Genomic DNA, 18,702 nt, shown 5'->3' with positions numbered 1-18,702 from the left:
GGGTGTATACATCTTTTTGAATTAGAGTTTTCTCCAGTTATATTCAGGGCCCTCTGTTTTGTATACTGATATAGCCCAAGCACTTCACATTTAATAGACACTCAGGAAAAAGTTTCCTGAAGGGAGGAAAGAGATCATTAGTTAAGAACCATTAATATAGACTAGGAAATATATAAGAGACTCACTGACATAGCTTGTTAAGTATAGACATTGAAATGGTCTAATCTATACTCATGTTCTTACCAAGAAATAAAATTTTATCTTCAACCTGTTGTCACACTGTGAATTTTCATTACTTGAAAATGTGTCCTACTCTTTATTTTACTGAATTCCAAATAAGCAAGCTACCTCCACAAAGAAAAAAAGAAACCCACAGGAGTACAAATTTTCAGGGTGCTAATTATGACTCTAAACATTAAATTTTTTTTATACTCTTAGAGTGCAAAAGTTACCTGAATTTTCAAGATGAAGGTTTTGTCAAAATTTAGGTCAAATATATATGCAATCAAATAGGATATTTGATTTCAATAGCTTGTAATAACCCCAAATGAAAATAGGATATTTGATTAATATTACTAATTCCAAGTCAGTGCTGGAAAATTTTCTGGCAATGAAGTTCTTGCCTTTCTTCTAGTAAAGCTGATGTTTACAAAAAAGGCTGTGTTTAACATCTTTATGTTTATGGATCCTGGTACATAACAGATGATAAATGTTTGTTAAGAGAATGAACTTAGTAATACTTTGTCATAGGGTTAATAGTACCATATTTTGAAAGCCAAATTTGACCAAATGGCCAGTAAAGTCAGCATATAAATGTCATGGAGCTATTATCTGTCCCTGGAGCATCCCATATTTTAGAAAAGGAACTAAAAAGATCAGCCTAGTTTATCTTATTTTGTAGAAAATGGGTTATGAGAGGTCTTTGCCTACTTCATCATCTCAGAGAGGGACGAGGTTGTGGATGAAGTGGAGTAGACTAGAAAGTTCCCCGGGTTTTCTGAGAGCACTTGATGGGAGTGGTATTAAATAGGATTGACAAGCTTGTTGGGTCTGAAGAGGGATAATGATATCTGGGGAAGGGCCTGGGGATCTGCATTTTTAAACATGTTTTCTGATTTGGATCTTCTTTGTTTGCCAAGATGGCCAAAATTCTCCACCATTCTCTGGATCCGTGCCACTTGCAATGCGACACTGCAGCTCCTCCCATGAAGACACGATGTCTACCTCCTCACCTTGAATTTGCACTAGTCCTGTGACTTGCTTTGACCAATAGCACACGGCAGAAGGCACAATGGGCCAGTTCTGAGCCTTGCTGGTTTCCACTTGTTCTCTTGTTTGTTGCTACCATGTGAGCAAGTGCAGTCCAGCCAGCTGTATTATTAGTGATGTGCAGCCCCTGTCACCCCGTCACCCCGTCACCCCGTCACCCCTCACTGACAGCCAGTCAACCATCAGACATATGAGTGAGAACATGTGCATCTACCTGACTGTTGACTGCACACACACAAGTGAGCCTCCCCAAGATCAGCCCAGCTGAGCTGACTAGCAGACCCTCCCATCAGCCCACAGATTGGCAGGCAATAAGGGATAACTATTTTGAGCAACTGAGTTTGTGGGTAGCAAACCGATGCACACCTCTGCTTCTTATAATCCAGCACGCTTAGGAAATGTGAGTGTGAGAGATCTGCAGCTTTCTTGGAATAAAGATATAAGTCTGAATGCCAACCTTCATAAATCCCTTGGTATTTGGCTCTCCTGCCCCATTAATTAAACACAAATGAAAATATAATTAGGAAAAGCTTATATTAACTCTAAAGAATATAAAACAATCCACTGAAAGCTGCCAAAAAAGTAACCCAGAATTATGGCCTCCTGGGGAGGCTTTGAGTTAGGTTGTGGAAACACCCACTAGCACTTAGGTGTATGATCTATGATCTTCACAAACTCTCCAAAAAAATGTATTTCAGTTTCCCCACCCCCAGAAACGAAGGGCAGAATTGATCTAAAAGCAAGTAACCATTCTTAGTTGTGTTAATCCTGGAATAAGAGGCTATGGCTCAATAATGATTTTCAAGTGCACAGTTTGAGGGCCTGGAAATGGGAACTCAATCCTTTATTTTCTAGCAATAAACACATTCTGCACTCCTCATCCCTGGCGTAGTAACAACACTGGATATTAGTACTCATGATTCATGCCTCTTGTGGTATATGCAGATTGATGGCTCGATGACTGGACAGGAAATTCTGTGGATGTCCACAGGCCAGTTGCCTTAGCTTAGTATTAATCACCAAAAAGTGAATGGCACTGAGTCACAGCAGAACATGAGAAAGAATAAAGGCTTAGTTACATTGATCATTTTTAATTTGCCTTTAGCTCAGCTGGAATGCATAAGGCAAGGCATTATAGGAAAGTTACATCTAGTGAAGACACCTGAGTCATTCTGCTGAAGCGATTCACCTTTCCTCCTTCTTCCGAGGCTGATGAATGAGCTACCATGTGATCCTAACAATCTGACAACAACAAGGAAATCGAACTACTTTTTCAATTAGCACATTGATTAAAGATTTCACAAGTAATTTTATTCATCTTTTACCTGCTAGTAGATTTTTTCTTGGAAAAAAAAATGAGCCTGGCATGGTCTTGCCTATTATAACATGTCAGTAAGACCAGTGACATTTTGAAGTAATAAAAAGAGAATAGCACCAGAAAGGTGACCCAAAGAGTAATCCTTTTTAAAAGAAATTTGCTTGACCATTAAAAAATCATATTATGTTTTGTTTAGCATAAAATGGGTTTAGAAGAGAAATTCTTTGAGGAACCTCCTTTATGAGCCAGCTTATGAGATGAAATAACTATATTTCAAAAGGAAGAAGACTGAGGGAACAAAAGAAACCCCAACTGTAGCTTTTGTGCTTTGTAAAATCCTTTTGTATGCACATGATAATTTCCTTTGATCTCATCTGAGAGGTGGATGGGACATGTTTTATTACACTCATTGTACAGAGGAAGAAATTAAGGGTCAATGATATTAACTTGCTAGGTACCCAGAGTGCACATCCGAGGACCAACAGTCAAGCACATTTAAAATAACTTCCAGTCCGAAGTGGTATATGAGACAGGTGTACCTGTCTCCTTTCGCAGCTGTGCCTACACTAAATTTATTGCAATGGAATAACAATAATACGTATAAATTCACAACAAAGAAGAGAAAGGGGGGGACCATGAGTAGACTTAAGATTTCAGTAAATTTCTAAAAAAAATAGAAAGCAGATACAGGAGTTGTGGATGATCCAAGCGGAGGAATTTGTGGTCAGTAACAGGTAGAGATGAGTGAGCATCTGAGAAGGGAAATGGTCTGGCCTGATTTCAAGAAGCACAGGAAAGATTGAATTGGGGGATTCTAGGGACAACAGAGAGTCAGGGTGGGTCATGACAGGGGAACAACTGAAGTCTATAGACTAACAGCCAACCTTCACCCCAGAAACAGATGCCTGATAAACAGGCATGTATTTACCCTTCCAGTAAGGAGTTCTTTTCTTGAAGATTGATTGGAAGATTCAAGAGAGCTAAGACATTGTTGTGAAGATGGTACCCTAGAGAAATGTTCTAGCATTCTAACACTAGAGCAGAAGAGCCAGCTCACCACTCCTTCACTCTAACTTGGACAGCAAAAACCTTCACCCTTCTTCATAGAGCTGCTTAGAAACCCTTCTGGGATATTTGACTTTTAACTATATACATTTATTTCTTTAAAATTTTTGAAAGTCATTTTTATAAACTTAGAAATTAAAAAGTAAAGTGAATTTTAAATGAAATTATCTATCATCTTAGAGCTCGTTTCCCTTCTATGTTTGTAACACATATTAATTATAAACCACATTTAAAATATTTTCCTAGCTTAAAAAATACCTAAAGTAACTTTTTAAGGATGTGAATTAGTTACCAGATTGATCTTCACAGCATTAAATATTAGAGTTTGAGAAGAAGATAGAATGAAATGATTAAATAAATCACTTGCAAAAATGAAATGCCATGCAGCTGGTCAAACTTTAAGAGTAAAATTTATATTCATAAAAATGTGTTTATCATATATTATTGAGTGAAATTAGATTACAACATATGAGATAAGGTATTATTATAGTTTTAATTTAAAAATTATACTTAACTATGTATACATGCACTGAAAAAAGTCTAAAAAGATATTTAACAAGATAGTAAGAACGGTTGGCCCAGTGGTGAGATTTTACATAGTTTATATTTTCTTTCTTTTTTTAATTTTTTTTCTAAACTTTCTATATAAACATGTTATATTTAACTAACTTAATAGTTCTTTTCTTGTTCTTTTTCATTTAACATCTTAGTAGAAGTTAGTAGATACTTTTAGGAAAAACGTTTTGCCAGCTGCACTCAGACAATTGTTTTGAAGTCTGTGTACACACTATCATATTACTCTATCATAATTTATATAAACATTCCTCTGTTTTTTAATATTTTTGGAATTATAAATAATACTAAAAGAAAAATTCTTTTTCAAAAATGTTTATCTTATTTCTGAGCTTTCTGAGGATGTTTTCCTGGAAGTGGAATTACTAGCTTTAGGAATATGAATTTTATTAGGACACATGGTATATGTCACCATATTTTACACTTCTAAATATTTCTCTAGCTCCTTTTTTTCTCATCGTTTTATTTCTTAGATTTAACTCTTTAACATTTTTGTCATATCTGGAAGGTAAGATTATACATTTAATTTTACCCGCAGATATTTAGTCAATTTACCCAACAGTGTTGTTGAAAACTATTTCTTTACATTAGGTACAATATCTACATAGGTACCTGCTCAATTGGTTACAGAACTCCTTTTACTTTTCTGGTGATTTTTTTCATCACCTTTTGTTGGTAAGGGTGTCACAGTTCTGATGATCACAATTTTAATGTGAATTTTAATATCTCATATAAAAAGAGTCCTTTCTTAATACTCTCCTTTTTCATGATTTTCCAAGCAATTCTTCCTGCATTAATATGCTTTGCACAACAAGTTAACACAAACTCTGTGCCTTAGAATGACACAAATGTGTTTTCCTACAGTTTTTGTGGGTTGGGATTTCACAAAGCTGAGTGGGTTTCGAGGTGTCAGTAGGGCTGTGATTCTCCGAGGTTTGGAATCCTCTTCCAAGCCCACTGGCTGTTACAGAATTGAATTCCTTGTGGTTGTGTGACTCTATTTCTGGTCATGAATTGAGCACTAATTGTCCATGATGTGGCCTGGCAATAAAGATCTGCAAAATATCACCAAATGGTAGTCCTGTCTGATGGCTTATCAGAAGCAAGGATCTGGGTGACTGTGGAGAGTCACCCAGACATGTTTGTCCTTTCAAGCATTGAATGTTTTCAATTATCTTTGAACATTTTGCACAAACTAATATAATGAGATTGGCTGGTTGCTCCTAATTTTGATGAACAAAGTAAAGAAAGAGAAAGATGAGCTCAGTGATTTGAATTCCCAGCTCTAGTGCCATGTAAATGACTTGAAACTTTTATATGTGCCCTGAACCTGCAGCTGCAGGGCTGAGATTGCTGGAAATCAACATCAGAGTGGATTTGTTATTCAAAACCCACTCAACCACACTGAGAAGGTCCAGAAGACATACCTTTCACCACTACTGTGAGAAATATTCATGTGGGGAGGTCCGGCATCCCTGAAGAATTCTTGTGATCACCCTTCTCTGTAGGCCAGACTTTACAATGGGAACAGTGGTCACTTAATTGGGAAACCTTAAATGCAGTGGGAGTTAACTGGATCCTGGGATGGCAGGGGTCAAGTGCCAGCACTCAGCTGACAGGGACAAGGTGGAAATGGTTACTGTGTTGACCACAGACTAAAAGCAGCATTCAGAATAGTCTGACTCCTTACCATATGATCCAGCAATCCCACTCCTGGATATACATCTGGAGGGAACTCTAATTCAAAGATACATACGCACTAGTGTTCATAGCAATACTATTTACGATAGCCATGACATGGAAGCAACCTACATGGCCATCAACAGATGACTGGATAAAGAAGTTGTGGTATATTTATACAATGGAATACTACTCGGCCATAAAAAAGAATAAAATAATGCCATTTGCAGCAGCATGGATGGACCTGGAGATCGTCATTCTAAGTGAAGTAAGCCAGAAAGAGAAAGAAAAAAAATATATGATATCACTCATATGTGGAATCTGAAAAAAAAAAAAAAAAAGACTGAAATGAACTTATTTACAAAACAGAAACAGACTCACAGACATAGAAAACAAACTACTTATGGTTACCAGTGGGGGAAGGGAGTGGGAAGGGATAAATTGGGAGTTCGAGATTTACAGATACTAACTACTATGTATAGAATAGATAAACAACAAGTTTATACTGTATAGCACAGGGAACTATATTCAATATCTTGTAGTAACTTATGGTGAAAAAGAATATGAAAACTAATATAAATATGTTCATATATGACTGAAGCATTATGCTGTACACCATAAGTTGACACAACACTGTAAACTGACTATACTTATATATATATATAAAAAATATACTTATAATTTTATATATATATATATAAAAAGTCCAGGAATCAAGAGGTGGAAATGGGAGTGGCACCAGCCTCTATTACCCTTAGTGACCCACAAGCAAAATTTGTGCTTCTGTTCCTGTGACCTTATGCTCTGCTGGCTTAGAGGTCTTACTTCCGAAAGGGAGGAATGCTTCCACCTAGAGACACAACAATGATTTCACTGAACTGGAAGTTAAGACTGCCACCTGGTCACTTTGGGCTCCTCATGCTTCTGAATCATCAGGCGAAGAAGGGAGTTCCCTTGGCTCTGGAGATTGATTCTGAGTGCCAAGGGGAAATTGCACTGCAACTCCACAATGAAGGTGAGGAAGAGTATGCCTGGAATACGGTTCTCTTAGGGCATCTCTTGGTATTACCATAACCTGTGTTAAGGTCAATGGAAAACTACAACAGCCTAATCTAGGCAGGACTACTAATGGTCCAGACCCTTCAGGAATGAAGGGCTGTGTCACCCTTCCAGGTAAAGAACCATGACCAGCTGAGGTGTTCGCTGATGGCAAAAGGAATATAGAATGGATGGGGGAAGAAGGCAGTACAAATACCAGCTCCCATCGCACAACCAGTTACAGAACCAAGTACATAACTGCCATGTGTATTTTCTCCTTGCTTCATTATGCGTGTGTACATGTGTATACATTAATATTTTCTTTGTTTTTCCCTCTCTTATTCCCTTAGCATGTAACATAAGATGTATTGACTCTGTATCATAATACTTAAGTATTGTTAATTTTACATCATAGTATTTAAATTACCAGATATCAAAGAGAAAGCAAACATCACTCAAGGACTATACGTCTCCTTCTGGGGAAGGAGTTACTGTGTTTTTGGTTGTACACAAGATAGGGAGTATTATGACCTTGTTTTAATTTGGAGATTAAGTATGGTTTAAAGAGATGTATACAGGTGTTAAGTTGACAAGGGGTAGACTTGTGATGATTAATTTTATACATCAACTTGACCAGACCACAGGGTGCACATATATTTGGTCAAACATCATTCTGGGTGTGTGTGTGTGTGTGTGTATGTGTTTAGATGAGATTAATTTGAATTAGTAGACTGAGTAAAGTGGATTGCCCTCCTGCCTATGTGCGCAGGCTACATCCCATCATTTAAAGGCCTAAATAGAACAAAAAGACTGAATAAGACAGAAATGCTTTTGCCTGATTGCCTTTGAGCTGAAACATAATTTAGTTCATGCCTTGAGGCTCAGACTGACTCATGAGTTCTTCCTGGGCCTCAAACCTGCTGACTCTCAGATTGAACTACACCATTGACTCTCATGAGTCTCTGGCCTGATGGCTGTAGATCTTGGGACTTGTCAGCCTCCACAATCACATGAGTCAATTCCTTATAGTAAACTTCTTTCTATGAATATTGGTTCTGTTTCTCAGGATATACATACTTATCATTGTAATTACTAATAGACACACTTATCACTGTAATTTTCCAAATAAACTTGAGGAGAGTTTGGTCAAATTCTAAAACAAAATCTCATGGAACTGTTCCTTTACTTGCAGATGATGTGATGATATATCAATGTATAGCATGCACAAAGTATACAAATCACAGGTGTACACTCAAGGTTTCATAAAATCAATACTTTTTCCCAACCAATTGCCAAATCAAGAGCCCTTGACACTCCTTCGAGTCTTTATCCTCCCAAAGGTAGCCTCCATCCTGACTTCTAACACCATAGGTCGGTTTTGCCTGCTTTTGAACTTTATACAAATGGAGTCATACAGTGTGTGCTATTTTGTGTCTGGCTTATTTTACATAACATTATGTTTACAAAATTCATCCATGTTATAATTTGCAGTTGTTGGTTCTCATTGCTGTATAATATTCCATTGTGTAAACCTACAATTTATTTTACATTCTGCTTGATCATTTCCAGATCTTAGTTATAACAAGTGGTGAAGCTACAATCAATCTTGAATATATGCTTTAGAGAACATATATCCATGGGGATTTTAATCAGAATTTTTATGAACTGTGCATATAACTTTGGCAAGAATTGAATACTTACCCTCTTTGATCCAGGAACTTGATAGCTCTCTCCATTTATTAAAAATTTAAGTCTCTTGCAGCAATGTTTCTTCTACAATCACCCAGTTTGATGTCAATTGACCCTGGTCAAAGAGATGGAAAAAGACAGGGGTAAGGAAACTCTGACCTCTCTTTTACTTAGTAGAATTACACTATCTTGCCAAAACACTGTTCTGGGCTTTTTTCCTCATATTCTGTCCTGAAAATAGATATTATGCCTTCTGTTTCCTTCATTCTTCGTAAGTGTTCATTGAGCCCAGTCATTGGCTTTCACAATACACTCTTTGCTTTCATTCTTTGTTATTACTTGCTCATTCAGTTTTTTGTACATGACCTTTTAAAATGTACACTCACTGGAGGGCTCCCTGGGGGCCTCTGGGTTGTTTCAGAGACTTTTAGAAGTGCCCTTCCCTCTTGAGTCATACTCCTGTTTAGAATATTTTCCTTGCATTTAAAAAAATATCTGCTTCAGTAAGATCTTGAACACATCTTACTCTGTCTAGAATTCCTTCCAAACATTGAAATGGATCAAGAAATGCCAGAAACTGACCAGATGTCCTGCTTTAGGCAAACAAAGCCTCTCGCTGATGGTGTAGGGCTGAAACCTAGTGTCACGTTCATATCTGACTTTGAGCTGAGCTGGTTTTAAAAATCTTCATTAGGAAAACATCTTGGACTCTTAGCAGAAAACCCAGCTACACTGTGCCTTCTGACCTATAGCCCTGTGGGATAAAAAAGGTGTTGTTATATGACAATTATATCTCATTTTAAAAAAAAGAAAAAATACATTATTTAAATATTTACATTTTCCCCAATTTAGAAAAAAAGAGAAAAACACATTATTTAAGTGTTTATGCTTTTCTTTCCATTCTCTGATACATAAGTGAGTGTCTCTCTCATGGTCTAATTAGGTATTTCCCTCACTTATTAAATATTTCCTTAGATATAAAAATTCAGTCTGTATTTCTTCTTTGCAGGCTCAGTATAGGACAGAATGAAGAGATGATGGGATGGTGTATGAGAGGGAAGAGGAAAGAAAGATGAGAGAGAAAAAAGACAACGAAAGGAAAAGGAAAGGAAAGAAGGAAGGAAGGAAGGGAGAAATGAGAGGAGTGTTCTGGTTTTCTGTAGCTCCATAACAAATCACTAATACTTGAGACTTGAAACAACAGTTAGTCTGTTATCTCAAAATTCTGTGGCTTGACTGGCTTTGGTGGGCAGCTCTCCAGCTCCACATGACACTGGCTAGGGCTGCAAATGTCTAGGAACTTGACTATGCTGGGAAGTCCAAGATGGAGCTGACCTGTCACCATGCCAACTGCTGTCTGGGAGCTCAGCTGGGGCTCCAGATTACAGCCTCATGATTTTTCTCTGTGTGATGTCTCCATGTGCCTTGGGCTCCTCACAGCATGGCTGCTGGGTTTCAAGAAGCAGGAAGCAGAAATGGTCCACCTTCTTTAGGTCTGGGAACAATAGTCCAATGATATCATGTCCCCTACATTCTTGTCAGAGCCAATCATAAGAAACGCTCCAATTCAAGTGGAGAGGAAATAGGCTCTTGATATGAGAAGAGATATACATGTATAGATTGGGGAAGAATTTTCGTGAGCCATATTTGGAGACTCACTACTATAAGAAGCAAGAGAGAAGTACATACACCACCACCACCACCACCACAGGGATCTTCCTAAAACTTAGGTCAGATCATGTCACTCTTCTACTCACAGTCTTACAATCATCTCCAAAATGGTACACAACCAACTCCAACCCTTGAACCTCTTCTAAATCCAACTTCTTTTCCTCTCTCCCTGGCTCATTGCACTCCAGACACACTGGTCATCCAGCTATTTCTCAGATTCCCCAAATACTTTCTTATCTTGGAGATGTTGCCTTTGCTCTTTGTCTGCTGGAACACACTCTCCAGTTATCCAAGAGTTTTCTTCCCTCACTTTTTATAGCTCTCAGATCAAATGTCAGGGAAATTTGCCCAACCAGCCTACACAAAATAGCACCCTCCATCATCCCACCACTATGACTGAATTGTGTTTCCTCAACATTCACCTGTTGAAGCCCTCACCCCAAATATGACTATATTTGGGAAAGGAAATAATGTTAAATGAGGTCATAAGGATGGAGACCGAATCCAATTTGTGTCCTTATAAGCACTCTCCCTTTCTGTACCATGTGAGGACATACCAAGAAGGTGGCTGCCTGCAAACCAGGAAGAGAGTCTTCAACAGGAATTGAATCTGCCAGTACCCTGACCTTGGACTTCTCAGCTTCCAAAACTGTGAGAAATGTCTGTTGTTTAAGCCACGCAGCTTACAGTATGCATTATGGCAGCCCAAACTGATTAAGATTTCCACCTACCCTGCCCAGTTTTTCTTCAAAGCCCTTTATCACTACCTCAAAATTGTACATTTATTTGTTATTTGTGTGTTATCAGTCTCACCTCACCAGAATCTATGCTCCATGCTTAAAAACTTTGTTATAATCATTGCCCTCTCTCTAATACCTAAAAGAGAGCTGCACAGAGGGGCTATTGATAAATATTTGCTGAAAGGTTTGAATGAAACAGTAAACAGGAATTTTTTTAGCATTGATAAAGGTGGAAATAGCATTGTTTCTTCACCAGCTGAAAGCATAACTTTGCCCCCCACCCCACCTTTCCTAGCAAAGACAGTACATGTTTTCAGAAGGTAACACAGATGAAATACTGCCAGGACAACACCTTATTTAAACCTTATGAGAAAAGAGTGGAACAGGAAACAAAATGTGTGGTGACGGTAGGTGATTTTGGACAGTGCATAGCTTAGAATCTCGAATATGATGGACATATTTCTTTTTCATCCCTGTTCATATCTGTGCAGTGTATTTGAGGGTCTCTTACCTGCAGAAACCTGTTAGTGTAGCATGGGTTAGATAGAGCTGTCCACTGGGAAAAAGGTGGTTCAGTACATTACAGACCATGATGTGTGTTTGAATTTGCACTAAAGGTATATCTCGAGCATCTTCTAAGAGCTCTGGGCCATTGTTTCCATAGCAGTCTTGTCGATGGTGCCCAATGAGACATTGTGTCATGAGTCTGTGCTGGAATATTTAGATGCCAGAACATTAACCCTTTATGGGAGAGCATCGCTAACTCATAAACACCCGGGGATAAGTCTGCAACAGCTTCTGGGAGAGGAGAGGGAAGCAGCGATGACACCTGCTCCTTGGGCTTTGTACCTCTCCTGTCTGTGACAACTGATTAAATTCAGACTACTCAGTCTTTCTGGTCAACAGCTAAATAAAGCAGCTAACGGTGTAGTCCTGGTTTACCCACCGGGAAACTGATACTGAATAAAGTGTTCAAGGTCAGGTCACAGAAAGAATTAAAGAGGAATCAGGATGAGGAGTTGAGGAATTCAAACTCATGGTCAGTTTTTCAGTGCCACTCTAGATAATTCCATAGCAAGAAGATAAAAGCTACTACCTAGGAGGTCACATTAAGGGACCCATTTCTAGCTTCCAAACATGAATATCCAGCTCAATTTTTCAATCACTAAGCCGTTTCTCTGAAGATGCACCATGAACCCCTGAAAGAAACCCGAGACCAAAGGAAGCAGGTCCACAGAAACAAATTTGACAGGCACCCTGTATTGATTTCATAGGACTGTCATAACGAATTACCACAGACTTCGCGTTTAAAACACACATTGATTCTCTCACAGTTCTGGAGTCCAGAAGTCTGAAATCAATGAGGTAAGTTCCTTCTGGACGCTCTGAGGGAGAATCCATCCTGTATCTCTCTCCTAGCTTCTCGTGGCTCTGGGACTCCTGGATATTGCTTGGCTTATGGACAGATCACTCCAATATCTGCCCCCGTCTTCATATGGCTTTCCCCTCTGGGTCCCTCTGTGTCTTTTTCTTTTCTGTCTCTTATAGAGACACTCATCATTGGGTTTATTGACCTTCTCTGGAGAGCCTTACCTTAATTACATCCACAAATAAGATGACATTCCGAGGTCTCAGGGGTTAGGACTTAAACATATCTTTTGGTGGGGACACTATTCAACCCACTATACACTCTTAACCCAAGCTCTCAGCAGACTGTTGGTCGCTTAGCCACAAATATTTGCATTGCTAGGTTTTAAAGCACAGATAGGATGGATGGCATTGAGCCCTTTCTAATCTGCAATGCCCTTCCTCTCTCTAAAGCCCTATTTCATTCTTTCTTCAAGTCACTTCTCAATTTATATCTCCCCAAATGAAAACTAATAACTTCTATACATTCCAACCCGTCCCTCCCCAAAACCCATTTGTTCCGCAGACTTCTCCATCTCTACAAATTCATATCTGGTGACAAAGTATGTTGCAAAGCAAATGGGCTTCCGATCCTGACCCTGTCACTTATAGCTTTGTCATGACGCCTTGGACGAGGTACCATCTTCTCTGAGGTTGGTCTCCTAATCTATAATGTAAGGGTCGCAAGAAGAATGAATGGTATTGTCTATAAAGCACCCAGTTTGATGCTTGCTCATCTACAGCAAGGACTCAGCCAACACTAGCCATTGTCCTTCCAGGGAAGAACACACACATTTCGTCCGTGATACTGAGTGCCTACTCTAGTAACAGGCTTTGTGGGAGTTTTTCTGAGGCCAGAAGAGAAACATCATTTGCCCTTAGAGAACTAATGTACAGATTTTTGTATATTCTGATATTCTTAGAGGAAGGTTTGCTGATGCTCTTGAATCAGAATACTCCCTGCCTAGATCATGGCTCTTTCTGGGTCCAGGAAGGCATGTACTTCCACCATTACTGATGATGGGCATTTATCCTAATTTAAAACCTCTTCCAAAAAGAAATTACCTTTCAATAACAACCTTTTCTCTCCTGAAAACCTGCATTCAGTAGCTGCTTTTACTAAACTAAAAAGCCCATCTTTTCCTAATTTTCCATCTGATTACTAATTTTCAACCATTCAGTCACTTTTTAGCCATCTTCTCATGTTCTAAGTTGGGGGTGTTTTGATTTGGCCAGCAAATTCTAAAGGTCTCACTTAACCACAGCCAATTCCCTCTTAGCTGTACTGTCAAGTGAAAAATCACTGCTTGTGACCCCCTTTGAGTTTCCCTGGTGCAATGAGACCACTGCTTAAAATGATGCTCCAGAAGCATTGCCAGGCTCCTCTCGTGTCTTTCGAATCATTAAAAGAATCAATAATGATTAGTCAAGTTTGGATGCCATATACATTTCCCTGCCAGTTTCATAGAAATGGCAAATCTGCATATTTTTTGGAAGATAAAGCCCATGGATTATAACCATGAATCATAAATCACAATGTTGATAAGCCAATTGCTCTGTTCCCCTAATCTCGCTAGATAGCAGAATGCCACTATTTTCTAGGATCATTCTAGCTGCTATTACTTAAATCTTGCCTCCTCTTTTAAGGTCAAGACAGGGGTTGCACACTGATATCTTGTGTAACTAATGCAATCCTCAAATGAGTATTGTTTGGAAGACATAGTATTAAAACATTTTTCTTTTTTCGCTTTTAGGGGTCCCCAATTCAACATGGTTCCTACCACTCTCCTTTGCATTTTTACCCATTTATGTCACTGCCTGAAGGCATCAGAACTGATGAGTCCTGGAGACATGTGGCAATTTCTCTGGACGATGCTCAGTAGCATTGGCTAATAGGATCACTTAGAGTTACTAATGACTCCTAGTCTGCTAGGCACACCCATGCAGAGCTGGCTTGGTCATCCTGACGCACGGATTCATATTTCAAGTTTATTCAGACAGTTAATTGCCAGATTATTTGATTCCAAGAACCACATGCTAAATCTCATTGAGTTATGGCACTTCGGTATTGCCTAAGTCGTGCTGTAAAAACACCAGAAGCAATCTGCTCGAAATTTTCCTTCAGTAGAATATTTATTTTTTATTTAGCATCTTAAACAAAATCTAAGCTGGCCCAATAAAGCCCAGAACAAAGTGAAAAATGTACCCAGGGGCTTGAGTTCATGCAGTAGAGTAAACTTCAAACAGATCAGTCTTTCCCACATGGAAATGTTAATCTACTCAGGCTGGTGAGTATTCCACAGAACAAGGGTTCCATGGTCAAATATATTGGGCAAACCCTCTGGTAAACTTTTTTTTTTTTTTTTTTTTTTTTTTTACTGTAGGATCTGTGTTGTTAGCATGCTTCAGGAAGAGCTACAATACATGTTATTTCCTCAATTCATTTGTCCAGCAAAATCTGTGCACAGAACATCTGCTCACCAGTATTCCAAGGCACATACTTTTTAAAAGGCCAATGTAGGCTGGTGGGCGGAGTTTGTGACAAATGCTTAATACTTCCACATCATCCTGGTGACCGAGCCACCTCTAAAAACTATAAGACCTTTATGAGACCTTGAGCAAGTCTCAAAGCTCCTGTGAGTCACCCTTTCTTCCTCTGGAAAGTGAACAGGTTAAGTTCTCTTCCAGCTTGAATAGTTTCTGATTTGCCCCAGGACTTTATGATAGAGTATTTGGTCATTTTCACTAAACGACCAACGTGGATTTAAAAAAAAAAAAAAAGGAGTGCTCTTCTATAAAACAGAGTTCCAGGACTTCCCAGCCCCACCTGGCTTTGCAGAAATACATTTTGGATTCCAAGGCTAACCAGTTATTACTTCCCCAGAGACTCACTGCCTTTTTCCCTGAGTGGCATTCCAAGCCTTTGAGTGTTAAGATCACTAAAAATGTCTGCTGATGGCTGCTTCAGCAATCCAAGAATTTTTTAAGGAATTGTTTCTAGAACCCTTATTCATCTGAGTAAGGAAACTGAGAGAGGCTAAAGGATTTTATTATTCAGTTCCTTAAACTTGATAGAAGTAGGTCTGAAGTTAGTGCCCCTCCAGTGTTTCCAGTTTATCCGTAGGTTGGGTTTTCCTTCTTCACTGCAGTGAAGGATGGAAAAGGAGGTCAACGGGCCCATCGCCTCTCCCTCTGAGTCTTCACTTCCTGGGGTTTAAATCTAGTGACTCATCTTCAGGCTTAAGTGGCTTGGCAACAACCCCGCTATTTTCAACACTGATTTGTATTTTGATGGTTCAGGAAGAAGCAGAAGCAGTTTGTACAAGTCCCAACTACAGGCCACCAACCTTTCCAACTTATGGCTCTTCTTTCTAAATCCAAGAAGTAGAAACAAATATTTCTGCTTGTTTCTCAACGAAAGAGAAAAAATAGGTTTTTCTAGTTATGGATGAGAACAGAACTTTGTCTGAAAATAATACCTCTAATTAGGTAATAAGGTTTTAACAAAGCACATTCAAAAGGAAAATTAATTCCCATTAAGCAATTCATTCTTAGCACTGTTTGTTCTTATCACAGATGCAAACATATGCTTTGACTTTCCTTCCGGATGATAGTCTGTACTCCAGGAACTGAAAGTCTTCAGTTACAAATTTGAGTGAGTCCAGGATAACTACCTAACTGTCCTACATGAGAAATTGCCAATGTTTGGTGGTGGATGGAACACTTACATGAATTTATTTCTAATTTGTCTAGCAGGGGTCAGTGAAATTGAAAAAAAAATCATATTTTTTGGAAGTTATATCAGTCCATATCTATTGGTTGCCAGAGATGGAAATCCAACTCAAACTAGCACTTCAGCCAAAAGACGTGGTGCCCGGGAGGTCTGAGATGTGCATCCTGCTCCAAATGTAGTGAGATCTGGGGCTCCGTCTGTAATGCCTGAGCTCTCTCTCCATCTCTTCACTCACCTTTGCTGGGTTTTAATCTCAGGCTCTTCTCCATCTGACAGCAAGAATCTGTTCATAGCCCCAAGTACACTTTTTCCTTGCATCCCCTGGTTCTAGAAGGAAAAAGAGACTCTTCCAGCTTTCCCAGTGTCAAATCTCATGAAAAGGCTCTGGTGGACCTTGCTTGAGTCACATGCTCATGGCTGAACCTGTCAGAAGGATGGGCTACTCTGATTGGCTTATCTGAGGTCATGTGCCCACCCTACAGTCAAGACAACAGGGCTGATGTCCTACCACCATGGTGGGAGGGGTAGTTTTCCAAAAGAAGAGAGGCTGGCAGGCACGCACAAGGGAATGGCTAGTACAAAAGACACTCACTTTCTGACAACCACAGCACTCCAGAAATGAAGGGAGCCTCAGAGATCAGCTAGCCTCCTCCTCCTACCCAAGACACTGCTGAGGACCCCTCACAGTTGCGATAACCCACACCCCATTTGCAAAATGTCTGTCTCAACTAACACCCTCTGTGAGATGCCTGCTGATAGGAGACTTGAGACCCAGACTAAAAAATGTGATAAGAATGAAAAGAAAGTTAGTGAGGCAAAGTGCCTAGAATTCAAAGAAAACATTTTTTTAATTTACCTATCGAAAAGTTCCATTTCATTTAGGCTTCAGGAATTTCTTTCTCCCCCTACTCTAGTTTTGGATTGCTTAAAATAACATTAAAGAAAATATTTCAAAAAGACTGTCTTCCTTCCAATGTCCCCAGCCCGGGAACTAGTCGACTGGTATGAGAACCATAAATCACCTGAGCAGTGAAGGCTCAGTGCCTGAAAACATCTAAGTAGAATCAATGATTCATGGTTTATTCTTGAAATTCTTCCTAAAATTCTTCTTAAAATTCTGAGTCATGGTTTTCACACTTCCTACCTCCCTGCCTGGAACATTCCTCTCCCTGTCCACATGGCTGGCCTTTTCTCTCCTTCCTTTTCACCTCCACAGAGAAGCTCTCCTGCCTGATTTATAAGAACAGATCACTCAACTGATTCTCCATCACAGAGCATCATTGCTTCCCTCGTGGAGCTAATCACACTTGATCACAGGTCTATTTATTTATTTGCCTGTTTCCTGTTGGTCCTAGATTGAAAGACCTATGAAGGCAGGGGTGTGCTTGACTTGCTAACACGCATCCAGCAACTAGCATAATGCCTGCCTGGCACCTTGTAGAGAATGAAAAATAACTGAAAAAAGTAAACTAGAATAAAGAAGTGATTTAGGACTTCTTGGTCGTTGGCCATGCTGAGAAAATCAGGGGGAGGTTGACCTGCTAGGCCCGGATCATTTCTTTCTGGGTGAAACTGGGGAAGTGATGAGACAGAGTAGTGGGAGGGGACGGGAGCCTCTGCCTTACCTAACGTCTACGAGTCCTCCCACCTCCCAGTTCCCATTTCAGTATATAGTCTCCACTCTGCCCCAGAGAAACTTGCTCTTAGGAGGGAGCAAATAAACTCCATAACTGTGTTGTAAATGACAAAGAACAGCGTAACATGATAACTTTTTAATACAGACTAAAGCTTCAAACTCTTGTCTATAGATTTCAGCCATGGAGGCTGGGGAAGATAGGCAATGTATGGAGCATTCTTAGCATCTGGAAATATGCAAAATGTTCTCTGTGAGATCCTCAGTGTGTAAAGAAATAAATAATATTATCAGTGTCTCTGTACATAATGGACAACTTATATTTCCTATCTATATACATATTTCCCATCTATATACATAATATGTATATAAAGGGAAGAAAATGTTTGAAACTCACATTTTTAGAAACTTCTGGAGCTGAGAAAAAATAGATTGTTCTTGATAGAAGTAAAGAAGGGGCAAAGCAAATAGTAACTCCCTGGAGGAATGTTCTTAAAAGGCTATGGGATAAAGGAGAGAGAAAAGTGGGCAAACTTAAGACAAAGGGGAAAGAGGAGGCGGAGGACAAAGACCTCTTAATCTTGAGTTCTAAGCATAAGGCTGGAAGGGAATAGTTTGGCCTGGAGCAGATTAACCAGGGTTCAAATGTGTTTACTTACATATTGGAACTTTTTTTTTCTCTGCTCTTATTGAGATTTGAAGCTGAGGTCTGAATAAATCCATCCTTACCGCTGGCTCAAAGAAATGTCCAGCCAACGTCAATGGAATTCGTGGTTCTAAAGAAGTCTGCTCCTTCTGGGACACACCCGGTTTGGGCGTGGTTTTATAAGCCCTCTGACAATGCAGAGATGTATTTAATCTCTCTCTGGGTGTGAGTCCAAGCTGA

The sequence above is a fragment of the Camelus dromedarius genome, chromosome 4, assembly GCF_036321535.1.
Source record: "Camelus dromedarius isolate mCamDro1 chromosome 4, mCamDro1.pat, whole genome shotgun sequence".
In the NCBI taxonomy this organism is placed as follows: Eukaryota; Metazoa; Chordata; class Mammalia; order Artiodactyla; family Camelidae; genus Camelus; species Camelus dromedarius.
Note: the sequence above shows the minus strand (reverse complement) of the source record.